Raw genomic sequence first — 12,319 nt, 5'->3', positions numbered from 1 at the left:
CTTTATCAGTGCTGCAGCGACGTGAGCAGTCAGCGACGCGGCTGGATGACATCATTCAGCGCCGCGGGAGAGGAAGCTGCCGGCTGCTGCGAGGGAGCGCAGTGAGAGGTGTGTGTGGTGAAGGAGAAGGCAATGATGGGGGTGGGGTAACTATGTGGGCCCATTATACTGTACGCAGCATCATGTGGGGCCTTTTTACTGTATGGAGCATCATGTGGGCCCATTATACAGTATTGAGCATCATGTGTGGCCATTATACAGTATGGAGCATCATGTGTAGCCATTATACAGTATTGAGCATCATGTATGGCCATTATACAGTATGGGGCACTGTGGGGCCATTATACAGTATTGAGCATCATGTGTAGCCATTATACAGTATGGAGCATCATGTGTAGCCATTATACAGTATTGAGCATCATGTGTGGCCATTATACAGTATGGAGCACTGTGGGGCCATTATACAGTATTGAGCATCATGTATGGTCATTATACAGTATTGAGCATCAGCTCAGCAGTCGCATCCTCCCTTATTATGAATATTATGGGAGAATTCATAATAAGGGAGGATGCGACTGCTGTTGGGAGAAAACCCGAAGGAATGAGGCTTTGAATGGGCACGCAGAGGGCCTCCTCATATGTACGGGCATCGTCATCCCACTACACGCTGTGAAGCAAAGAACGTACATCTCGGGTGAGATCGTTCCTGTATTTAAGCAGTAATTGTTACCGGCTTCTAGTTTGGCCTGCTTTAAAGCTCATTGTGTATGCAGGGGAAAGCAAAAAATACCTAAGGGTACTGTTTTACATGGTGTGAGCTTCCATGAGAAAAAGGTGTTTTGTTGTTCACCATTTTAGAGCTTTGTAGCGCTCGCTGGGAACGTTTTGGCAGTATTTGTACATTGTGAGTTATGTTTTTGATATTTATGTTCGTTCTTGGAGCATGAGGGTTCTTTTAATTGATTGAATTAAAAGTTAATTTTTATTTAACTACAGTTCTACCTTGCTATATACACTTTTTGAACTGATTGGTGGTACCAGATTATTAGGTCCATTATATAGTATGGAGCATCATGTGTGGCCATTATACAGTATGGAGCATCATGTGGGGCCATTATACAATATGGAGCATCATGTGGGGCCATGATACAGTATGGAGCATCATGTGTGGACATTATACAGTATTGAGCATCATGTGTGACCATTATACAGTATGGAGCATCATGTGTGGCCATTATACAGTATTGAGCATCATGTGGGGCCATTATACAGTATTGAGCATCATGTGGGGCCATTATACAGTATGGAGCACCGTGGGGCCATTATACAGTATGGAGCATCATGTGTGGCCATTATACAGTATGGAGCATCATGTGTGGCCATCATACAGTATGAAGCATTATGAGTGGCCATTATACAGTATGGAGCATCATGTGGAGCCATTATACAGTATGGAGCATCAAGTGGGGCCATTATACAGTTTTGAGCATCATGTGTGGCCATTATACAGTATGGAGCATCCTGTGGGACCATTATACAGTATTGAGCATCATGTGTGGCCATTATACAGTATTGAGCATCATGTGGGGCCATTATACAGTATGGAGCACTGTGGGGCCATTATACAGTATGGAGCATCATGTGTGGCCATTATACAGTATGGAGCATCATGTGTGGCCATCATACAGTATGAAGCATCATGAGTGGCCATTATACAGTATGGAGCATCATGTGGAGCCATTATATAGTATGGAGCATCATGTGGGGCCATTATACAGTTTTGAGCATCATGTGTGGCCATTATACAGTGTGGAGCATCATGTGTGGCCATTATACAGTATTGAGCATCATGTGGGACCATTATACAGTATTGAGCATCATGTGTGGCCATTATACAGTATTGAGCATCATGTGTGGCCATTATACAGTATTGAGCATCATGTGTAGCCATCATACAGTATGAAGCATCATGAGTGGCCACTATACAGTATGGAGCATCATGTGGAGCCATTATACAGTATGGAGCATTATGTGGGGCCATTATACAGTTTTGAGCATCATGTGTGGCCATTATACAGTATGGAGCATCATGTGGGGCCATTATACAGTTTTGAGCATCATGTGTGGCCATTACACAGTATTAAGCATCATGTGTGGCCATTATACATTATGGAGCATCATGTGGGGCCATTATACAGTATGGAGCACTGTGGGGCCATTATACAGTATTGAGCATCATGTGTGGCCATTACACAGTATGGAGCACTGTGGGGCCATTATACAGTATTGAGCATCACGTGTGGCCATTATACAGTATGGAGCATCATGTGGAGCCACTATACAGTATGGAGCATCATGTGGAGCCATTATACAGTATTGAGCATCATGTGGGGCCATTATACTGTATGGAGCACTGTGTGGCCATTATACTATACGCAGCATCTTGTGTGGCCATTATACTGTATGGAGCACTATGTGTGGCCATTATACAGCATGGAGCATCATGTGTGGCCATTATACAGTATGGAGCATCATGTGTGACCATTATACAGTATTGAGCATCATGTGTGACCATTATACAGTATTGAGCATCATGTGTGGCCATTATACAGTATGGAGCATCATGTGTGGCCATTATACAATATGGAGCATCATGTGGGGCCATTATACAGTATGGAGCATCATGTGTGGCCATTATACATTATGGGGCATCATGTGTAGCCATTATACAGTACTGAGCATCATGTGTGGCCATTATACAGTATTGAGCATCATGTTGGGCCATTATACAGAATTGAGCATCATGTGTGGCCATTATACAGTATGGAGCACTGTGGGGCCATTATATAGTATTGAGCATCATGTGTGGCCATTATACAGTATGGAGCATCATGTGGAGTCATACAGTATGGAGCATCATGTGGGGCCATTATACAGTATTGAGCATTATGTGGGGCCATTATACTGTACGCAGCATCTTGTGTGGCCAGTATACAGTATTGAGCATCATGTGCGACCATTATACAGTATTGAGCATCATATGTGGCCATAAGGCTGGGTTCACATTACGTTTACAGCAGCCCGTTTAACACATACCGTAACGGGCTGCTGTAAACGTAAGTGCCGGTATGGCAGCACGCTAGCGCAGATAGAGCATCTGCTAGCTCTATCTGCGCTAGCAGTGACGGACCCGGAAACGCCGCAGCCCGTGTCTCATGGTCCGTCACTCAATGACGGCACATCCCTAGTGCACGCCAATTTTGGGCGTGCACTAGTGATGTGTCCAACAGGAATTAATGGCGGCCGTTAAGGACTACGTTACACCGCGTTTATGCCGCGGTGTAACATAGTCCGTCTAACGGATGCCCATAACGTAGTGTGAACCCAGCCTTATACAGTATGGAGCATCATGTGTGACCATTTTACAGTATTGAGCATCATGTGTGGCCATTGTACAATATGGAGCACTGTGTGTCCATTATACAATATGGAGCATCATGTGCTGCCATTATACAGTATGGAGCATCATGTGTGACCATTATACAGGATTGAGCATTATGTGTGGCCATTATACAGTATGGAGCACTGTATGACCATTATACAATATGGAGCATCATGTGGGACCATTATACAGTATGGAGCGCTGTGGGGCCATTATACATTATGGAGCATCAAGTGTGGCCATTAGACAGTATGGAGCACGATGTGGCCATATTTTTTGTTTATAATTATTGTTTATAAAACAATGTGATCAGCAGTTCTAAATGGGTGTGGTTGGGGCGTGGATATGGGTATGACTAGTTGTGAAATGGGTGTGGTCAGGCGTGGCCTAAAATTTGCACACACACATTAAGAATAAAGTTTTTTAATGAAACAATTAAAGGGAACCTGTCACCTGAATTTGGAGGGACCAGTTTTGGGTCATATGGGCGGGGTTTTTGGGTGTTTGATTCACCCTTTCCTTACCCGCTGGCTGCATGCTGGCAGCAATATTGGATTGAAGTTCATTCTCTATCCTCCGGAGTACACGCCTGCGCAAGGCAATATTGCCTTGCGCTGGCATGTACTCCGGAGGACAGAGAATGAACTTCAATCCAATATTGCGGCCAGCATGCAGCCAGCGGGTAAGGAAAGGGTGAATCAAACACCCAAAAACCCCGCCCATATGACCCAAAACTGGTCCCGCCAAATTCAGGTGACAGGTTCCCTTTAAACACACAGGTTTAACATCATTTTTTTTACACGCTCAATCCAAGTGAAGCCCTTGTTCTCCTGTAAAGAATCCAAAATAGAAAAGCAACAATATCCTGTCCATACCTGTCCGCTGTACAGTCAAGTCCCACGCTGTAAATGCATCTCAAAGGGTTAAATAGTTTACAACCCGGAGTGGTGCTAATGCTACAGGCCGGGCTGTAAACCACGGAGGAATGAATGAAAAGCTGCCTGCGCAGCCTCCCCGCCTGACTGGGCATGAACTCATTAGTGTGGGAAAGTTTCTGAACATTTTCCTACGCTGTCAAGTTCCCCTCAGTTCAGGCAGGGCCGATTACCGCCGAGGTCACTGAGCATGTGCAGACTCGCCGCCTGACGCGGTAAACTGACAGTGTGGGAAAATCTGCGCTCCAGGAGGCAAATCGTGCTCCGTCCCTCGTGAGTCTCTCCGTATGGCTAAGCAGTACTGTACTGCCACATATGTGGTATTGCTACATTCAGCAGAAATTGTAGGACACATTTTGGAGCCATTTTTACCCATTTCCCTGTGTGAAAATGTAGCATTTTGGGCTAGAACAAAATTTTTGTAAAAATGTAATTTAGCTTTTCTTCACAGTCCATTGGTATAAAGTTCTGTGACTCATCTGTGGTGTCAATATGATTACTGCACCCTGAGAGGAGTTCATTGAGAGGTGTAGTTTGTAAAATGAGGTCACTTATGGGGGATTCTGCTGTTTTGGCCCCTCAGGGGCTCTGCTAATGTGACATGGCACCCTGAAACCAGTCCATCAAAATCCGAACCTCAGTATGGCGCTCCTTTCCTTCTGAGCTTTGCACTGTGCCTCAAAAGTAGTGTTCCCCACATATGGGGTATCGGCACATTGCACAGCAAAGTTGGGGGGCATTTTTTGCTTCAGTTTTGGTGAAGCACCTGAAGTGTTAATAAACGTCTTAAATGTGGTGTTGAGCACCTTGAGGGGTGCAGTTTTTAGACTGGTGTCACTTTTGGGTATTTTCTGTTATATAGACCTCTCAAACTCACTTGTGTGACTATTGTGTGGGACATGACTCTCTGGTTTAAAGGCATCAAAATTAAAAATTTTCACAAATAAGTGCAAGTCATCTAGAAGAAATGTTCCTACTATCATGAAGGACAATATGGCGCGAGAAAAAAATCTCCGAATCAGTGGGATCCATTGAAGCTCCAGAGTCATTACCTCATGAAGTGACACTGGTCAGGAAGGTGAAAACAGGCTTGGGGAGAAAGGGGTTAAAATCCGCCGGGGACAAAGCCGCATGAGAGACTAGTGGAAAAGATTAGTGATGAGCGAGTATACTCGGATGGTCTCCGAGCATTTCTGAGTGCTCGGAGATTTAGTTTTTGTCTTTGTCGATGCAGCTGCATGATTTACGGCTTCTAGCCAGCCTGAGTACATGTGGTCTTTGCCTGGTTGTTAGGAAATCCCACATGTGTTTAAGCTGTCTAGCAGCCGCAAATCATGCAGCTATGGAGACAGAAACTAAATCTCTGAGCAATCACAAATACTCGGAGACCACCCGAGCGTGCTGGGGAAAACCTGAGCAAGGAGTATACTCCCTCATCACTGGAAAAGATCTGTGGCCAGGGGCTTCTTCCCACCTGCTTCCCTTCAGTAATAGGTCTCTCTGTGTGCGTGTCACTCCAGGGCAGCGAGCGGGTAGAAGCGGACATGGCCGACATCCAGCCAATGCCTGATACTTGCCCATGCTTCTCATCCACAATGTGATCATAGCCCTTGGCTCATGGCTGACCAATAACAATTGGAGCGGTGCATAGTCTGCTCCTCCTCACCTGCTCCGGGCATTGTGTCTCTTGTGAGCCGGTGATGCCATGGAAGTTGTGGTCTTTGTGACTGCCAGGATGACTGGACCATGCCACACACACTGGATTGCTCACCTCTTCTCACCAGGTTTCCTTTTAGTGTGATGTTTTTGACATATATTCTATGTTTTAATTCCAGGCCTTAAACCCGGCAGCGTTTCCGCCAACCCCGTGAGGAGTCAGCCCATCACATGTCCTGCATGTGACCGGAGGTTTGACCACGGACACCTGCTGTTAGGTCACCTGAAACAGTAAGATGACGGCAAGATGTCCTCCAGCATGACATCTGTCATTTCTTCATTTCTACACAGGGTTACCTGTCAGTTTCTGTCATAGTCCTTGTTTGCTCTGGTGAAGAAGACCATGGATATTTTCATTGCTATTATTAGGTAGTGTTCAGATGTTGTCACAACACAATTAGTTGATTTTTTTATATATTCGTGTATAAGCCGAGTATTTCAGCACATTTTTTGTGCTGAAAACGCCCCCCTCGTCTTATACATGAGTCATTGTCAAAGCCAGAGGGGGAGCGGTGGAGCAGCAGGTAGCAGAGGCAGGAGCCGGCGGGGGAGGGGGAGCAGCGGGTTACAGAGACAGGAGCTGGCAATGGAGTGGGAGCGGCGGAGCAGCAGGTAAGAGGCAGGAGCCGGCGAGAGAGGGGGAGCACTGGAGCAGCAGGTAACAGAGGCAGGAGCCGGCGAGGGAGCACTGGAGCAGCAGGTAACAGAGGCAGGAGCCAGCGAGGGAGGGGGAGCGGTGGAGCAGCGGGTAACACCAGCAGGAGTCGGCGAGGGAGGGGAAGCGGTGGAGCAGTGGGTAGCAGAGGCAGGAGCTGGCAGGGGAGGGGGAGCGGCGGAGCAGCGGGTGACAGACAGGAGCTGGCAATGGAGGGGGAGCGGCGGAGCAGCAGGTAACAGAGGCAGAAGCCGGCGAGGGAGGGGGAGAGGTGGAGCAGCAGGTAACAGAGGCAGAAGCCGACGGAGGAGGGGGATCGGTGCAGCAGCAGGTAACAGAGGCAGGAGCCAGCGAGGGAGGGGGAGCGCTGGAGCAGCGGGTAACACCAGCAGGAGCCGGCGAGGGAGGGGGAGCAGCGAGTGACAGAGGCAAGAGCCGACGGGTGCTGTTGTAATTGTGCCGCTGCTAAAGAAAAATTAATATACATTTCTCTTACACAGTGATACCCGCAACCGCCGGCTTCCAGAAGACATCAGTACTCACCCACCAGCGTGCCCTCAGAGCATCAGCATCTCATTGGTCCCAGCGCCTGCCTCTTCCTGTGCTGAGCAATCAAGTGTTTAATAAACAAACAACTCAAGGCACGGGATACACAGAACTGCACGTGTACTCAAATGTTCAGTATATATTTGTGCATAACACATGTACCCCAAAAGCTGGACGTAATAGCGGACAACTCGGAAAATTAAATGCAAAAAACAGAGAACAAACAACCGATCTGATGCCCATATAATCAATAAATAGAGTTTATTAAGGAAAGGTAATACTACATAAATTGGTAGGGGGGGGAAAAAGAAACCAAAAAATGGGGCACACAGAGGAGACACAGCAGCATACAAAACACAGTCCCAAAATATTACGGTACTAACATGATATAAATAAATAAATAAATATATATATATATATATCATTGAATATCGGACTGATAAATGTTAATATTACTCTGTTTAAACCAGCATAGAGTGCCAAGAAAATATATATGTGGCCAAAGTGCAAAAATGAGTGCAAATATAAAGTGCACAAGTGCAAAAAATCGGCCGCTGGAATAACTAATTAGAGCAGGTAACTGCTGTAAGGTATGGTGGGCACTGACACAGGTATGGTTAATAGTACTATCAATAAATAGTTAAATATTGTAGGTATAATAAAAGGAAAGTGCCCAGAGCAGGATTTACCCGAATTGCTGCTGTCTCCTGGATGTGCCACATCCAGGAGACAGCAGCAATTCGGGTAAATCCTGCTCTGGGCACTTTCCTTTTATTATACCTACAATATTTAACTATTTATTGATAGTACTATTAACCATACCTGTGTCAGTGCCCACCATACCTTACAGCAGTTACCTGCTCTAATTAGTTATTCCAGCGGCCGATTTTTTGCACTTGTGCACTTTATATTTGCACTCATTTTTGCACTTTGGCCACATATATATTTTCTTGGCACTCTATGCTGGTTTAAACAGAGTAATATTAACATTTATCAGTCCGATATTCAATGATATATATATATATATATTTATTTATTTATTTATATCATGTTAGTACCGTAATATTTTGGGACTGTGTTTTGTATGCTGCTGTGTCTCCTCTGTGTGCCCCATTTTTTGGTTTCTTTTTCCCCCCCCTACCAATTTATGTAGTATTACCTTTCCTTAATAAACTCTATTTATTGATTATATGGGCATCAGATCGGTTGTTTGTTCTCTGTTTTGAGCAATCAAGTGGCACCGCTCATTGAGGTAATGAATATGCAAGCGTCTCCACTCCCATAGGTGTGGAGCCCATATTCATTACCTTAATGAGCGGTGCCATGTGATCGATCAGCACAGGAAGCGCTGCTAGTAGCCGGAACGAGGTGCTTCGACTGCGAGGGCACGTTGTAGTAGGGTGAGTTGTTTTTTTTGTAATCAGAAGCATGCACACCTGGACTGGAGGGGTGAGCCACGCATACCAGGATGGGAGAGGGGGTGAGCTATGCTTTCCAGGACGGGAGAAGGGGTGAGCCACACTTACCAGGACGGGAGGGGGTGAGCCACGCATACCAGAATGGGAGAGGGGGTGAGCTATGCATACCAGGACAGTAGGAGATGAGCTATGCATATCAGGACTGAAGAGGGGGTGAGCCACGCATACCAGGACGGGAGAAGGGGTGGGCCACGCATACCAGAACAGGAGAGGAGGTGAGCTATGCATACCCGGACAGGAGGGGGTGAACCACACATACCAGGACAGGAGGGGGTGAACCACACATACCAGGACAGGAGGCAGTGAGCCACGCATACCAGGATGGGAGAGGGGGTGAGTCAAGCATACAAGGACAGGAGAGGGGTTGAGCTATGAATACCAGGACGAGAGGGGGTGAGCCATGCATACCAGGATGGGAGGGGGTAGCCAGATACCAGGACAGGAGGGGGTGAGCCACGCATACCAGGACAGGAGGGGGTGAACCACACATACCAGGACTGGAGGGGGTGAGCCGCGCATACCAGGATGGGAGAGGGGGTGAGCCACGCATACAAGGACGGGAGAGGGGGTGGGCCACGCATACCAGGACAGGAGGGGGTGAGCTCCTGAATCAAAAAAGGCCCATAAAGCATGTATATGCAATATAAACTCGACACGTTTCCCCTCTCACATGAGGTTCATCAGGTGTAAATATACATGTCAAAAACTGCAACTTGGCTTATCTTGGAGCACTTCGTGTGGACGGTACTGACCCTATGAGCTGTGGACTTCATCGCTATGAACATATTGCGATGACTAAGCCAAGTAGCAGTCTTTGACATGTATATTTACTCCTGATGAACCTCATGTGAGAGGGGAAACGCGCCGAGTTTATATTGTATATACAGTACATGCTTTATGGGCTTTTTTTGGTTCAGGAGCTCTGGAGGATTTTACATGTATATCTTGACTCCATTTATGGAGAAGTGTGCTTTTGAAACTGTGGGGTTGAAATTCTCCCATTTTATTATTATTTTTGATGTATCGGGATCATGGTTATCTGATATGGTAATTTGTATATGTACTTCCCACTTCAAGCTCTTGTGATATTCTATAACATTAAGTTTGGGCCCATGGTCTATATGACCCTACCATGCTATATCTAAGCACTTCAGCACCTTATGTTTTATAACAGCCCATTGGTAGGGCTTTGTTTGGGATAGCTGTCGAGGGAGGGGCCATTATTGTTATATTGTACTATAGGGTGCTAACATCCGTTGTGAGGCCAGGGGAAGACAGGGTCAGTGTAGTTATCAGCCCCATGTCTCCAACATAAGACCACACCTCAGAATAATGTCATGCCTAGGTACAGCCAGCTCATATAGAACATATACAGGTCCTTCTCAAAAAATTAGCATATAGTGTTAAATTTCATTATTTACCATAATGTAATGATTACAATTAAACTTTCATATATTATAGATTCATTATCCACCAACTGAAATTTGTCAGGTCTTTTATTGTTTTAATACTGATGATTTTGGCCTACAACTCCTGAAAACCAAAAAAACCTGTCTCAATAAATTAGCATATCAAGAAAAGGTTCTCTAAATGACCTATTACCCTAATCTTCTGAATCAACTAATTAACTCTAAACACATGCAAAAGATACCTGAGGCTTTTAAAAACTCCCTGCCTGGTTCATTACTCAAAACCCCCATCATGGGTAAGACTAGCGACCTGACAGATGTCAAGAAGGCCATCATTGACACCCTCAAGCAAGAGGGTAAGACCCAGAAAGAAATTTCTCAACAAATAGGCTGTTCCCAGAGTGCTGTATCAAGGCACCTCAATGGTAAGTCTGTTGGAAGGAAACAATGTGGCAGAAAACGCTGTACAACGAGAAGAGGTGACCGGACCCTGAGGAAGATTGTGGAGAAGGACCGATTCCAGACCTTGGGGAACCTGAGGAAGCAGTGGACTGAGTCTGGTGTGGAAACATCCAGAGCCACCGTGCACAGGCGTGTGCAGGAAATGGGCTACAGAGAAGCAGCACTGGACTGTTGCTAAGTGGTCCCAAGTACTTTTTTCTGATGAAAGCAAATTTTGCATGTCATTCGGAAATCAAGGTGCCGGAGTCTGGAGGAAGACTGGGGAGAAGGAAATGCCAAAATGCCTGAAGTCCAGTGTCAAGTACCCACAGTCAGTGATGGTGTGGGGTGCCATGTCAGCTGCTGGTGTTGGTCCACTGTGTTTCATCAAGGGCAGGGTCAATGCAGCTAGCTATCAGGAGATTTTGGAGCACTTCATGCTTCCATCGGCTGAAATGCTTTATGGAGATGAAGATTTCATTTTTCAGCACGACCTGGCACCTGCTCACAGTGCCAAAACCACTGGTAAATGGTTTACTGACCATGGTATTACTGTGCTCAATTGGCCTGCCAACTCTCCTGACCTGAACCCCATAGAGAATCTGTGGGATATTGTGAAGAGAAAGTTGAGAGACGCAAGACCCAACACTCTGGATGAGCTTAAGGCCGCTATTGAAGCATCCTGGGCCTCCATAACATCTCAGCAGTGTCACAGGCTGATTGCCTCCATGCCACGCCGCATTGAAGCAGTCATTTCTGCCAAAGGATTCCCGACCAAGTATTGAGTGCATAACTGAACATTATTATTTGATGGTTTTTTTGTTTGTTATTAAAAAACACTTTTATTTGATTGGACGGGTGAAATATGCTAATTTATTGAGACAGGTTTTTTTGGTTTTCAGGAGTTGTATGCCAAAATCATCAGTATTAAAACAATAAAAGACCTGACAAATTTCAGTTGGTGGATAATGAATCTATAATATATGAAAGTTTAATTGTAATCATTACATTATGGTAAATAATGAAATTTAACACTATATGCTAATTTTTTGAGAAGGACCTGTACATCCAAAAAAAGCAAAAAAAGAGCTATAGCTTTAAAAGTATGAATACTTTATTAGAATCAATACTAAAAACATAAATAAAGACAGGAAGCAAAAAAGTTCTTTTGTATGTGGAGACACTGTGCACACTATAAACGGACCAGCCTATGAAGGATATAATGCTGAAGGGCCTAGTGATTCAAATCCGTGGGGAACCGGTCCACGCCCACGGAGGTAATGTGCCTATGCCACTGAGCAATTTCACCATTATTTTTGGGGCTTTATGTACTTAGGATATTTAACCCTTTATTTTCATTTCATGTTGCACTTGCACCTTATTCATTACATTTTTGCAAATATTATTACTGCACTTGATTTGAATCACTAGGCCCTAGGTCACTAGAGTATTTCTCTCTAATTTGGTGATGATATTGTTTTTGTGCACCAGTATTTTAATTGGTATTAAAAAAAGGTGCATCACTCCGAGGACCTTAATTGGACATATCTCGCTCGACCCCATTAATAATATTACCCATCACCCCCAAGTAAGGACACAATATCCAAGCCTTGGTAAATTTTCCAGTCCTCCCATATTTTACAGAATTTATGCAGAGCTCTCCTCTTTTGATATACTCCTTCTTCAAGATGTAGCAG

This window comes from Ranitomeya variabilis, chromosome 4 (genome assembly GCF_051348905.1).
Source record: "Ranitomeya variabilis isolate aRanVar5 chromosome 4, aRanVar5.hap1, whole genome shotgun sequence".
In the NCBI taxonomy this organism is placed as follows: domain Eukaryota; kingdom Metazoa; phylum Chordata; class Amphibia; order Anura; family Dendrobatidae; genus Ranitomeya; species Ranitomeya variabilis.
Note: the sequence above shows the minus strand (reverse complement) of the source record.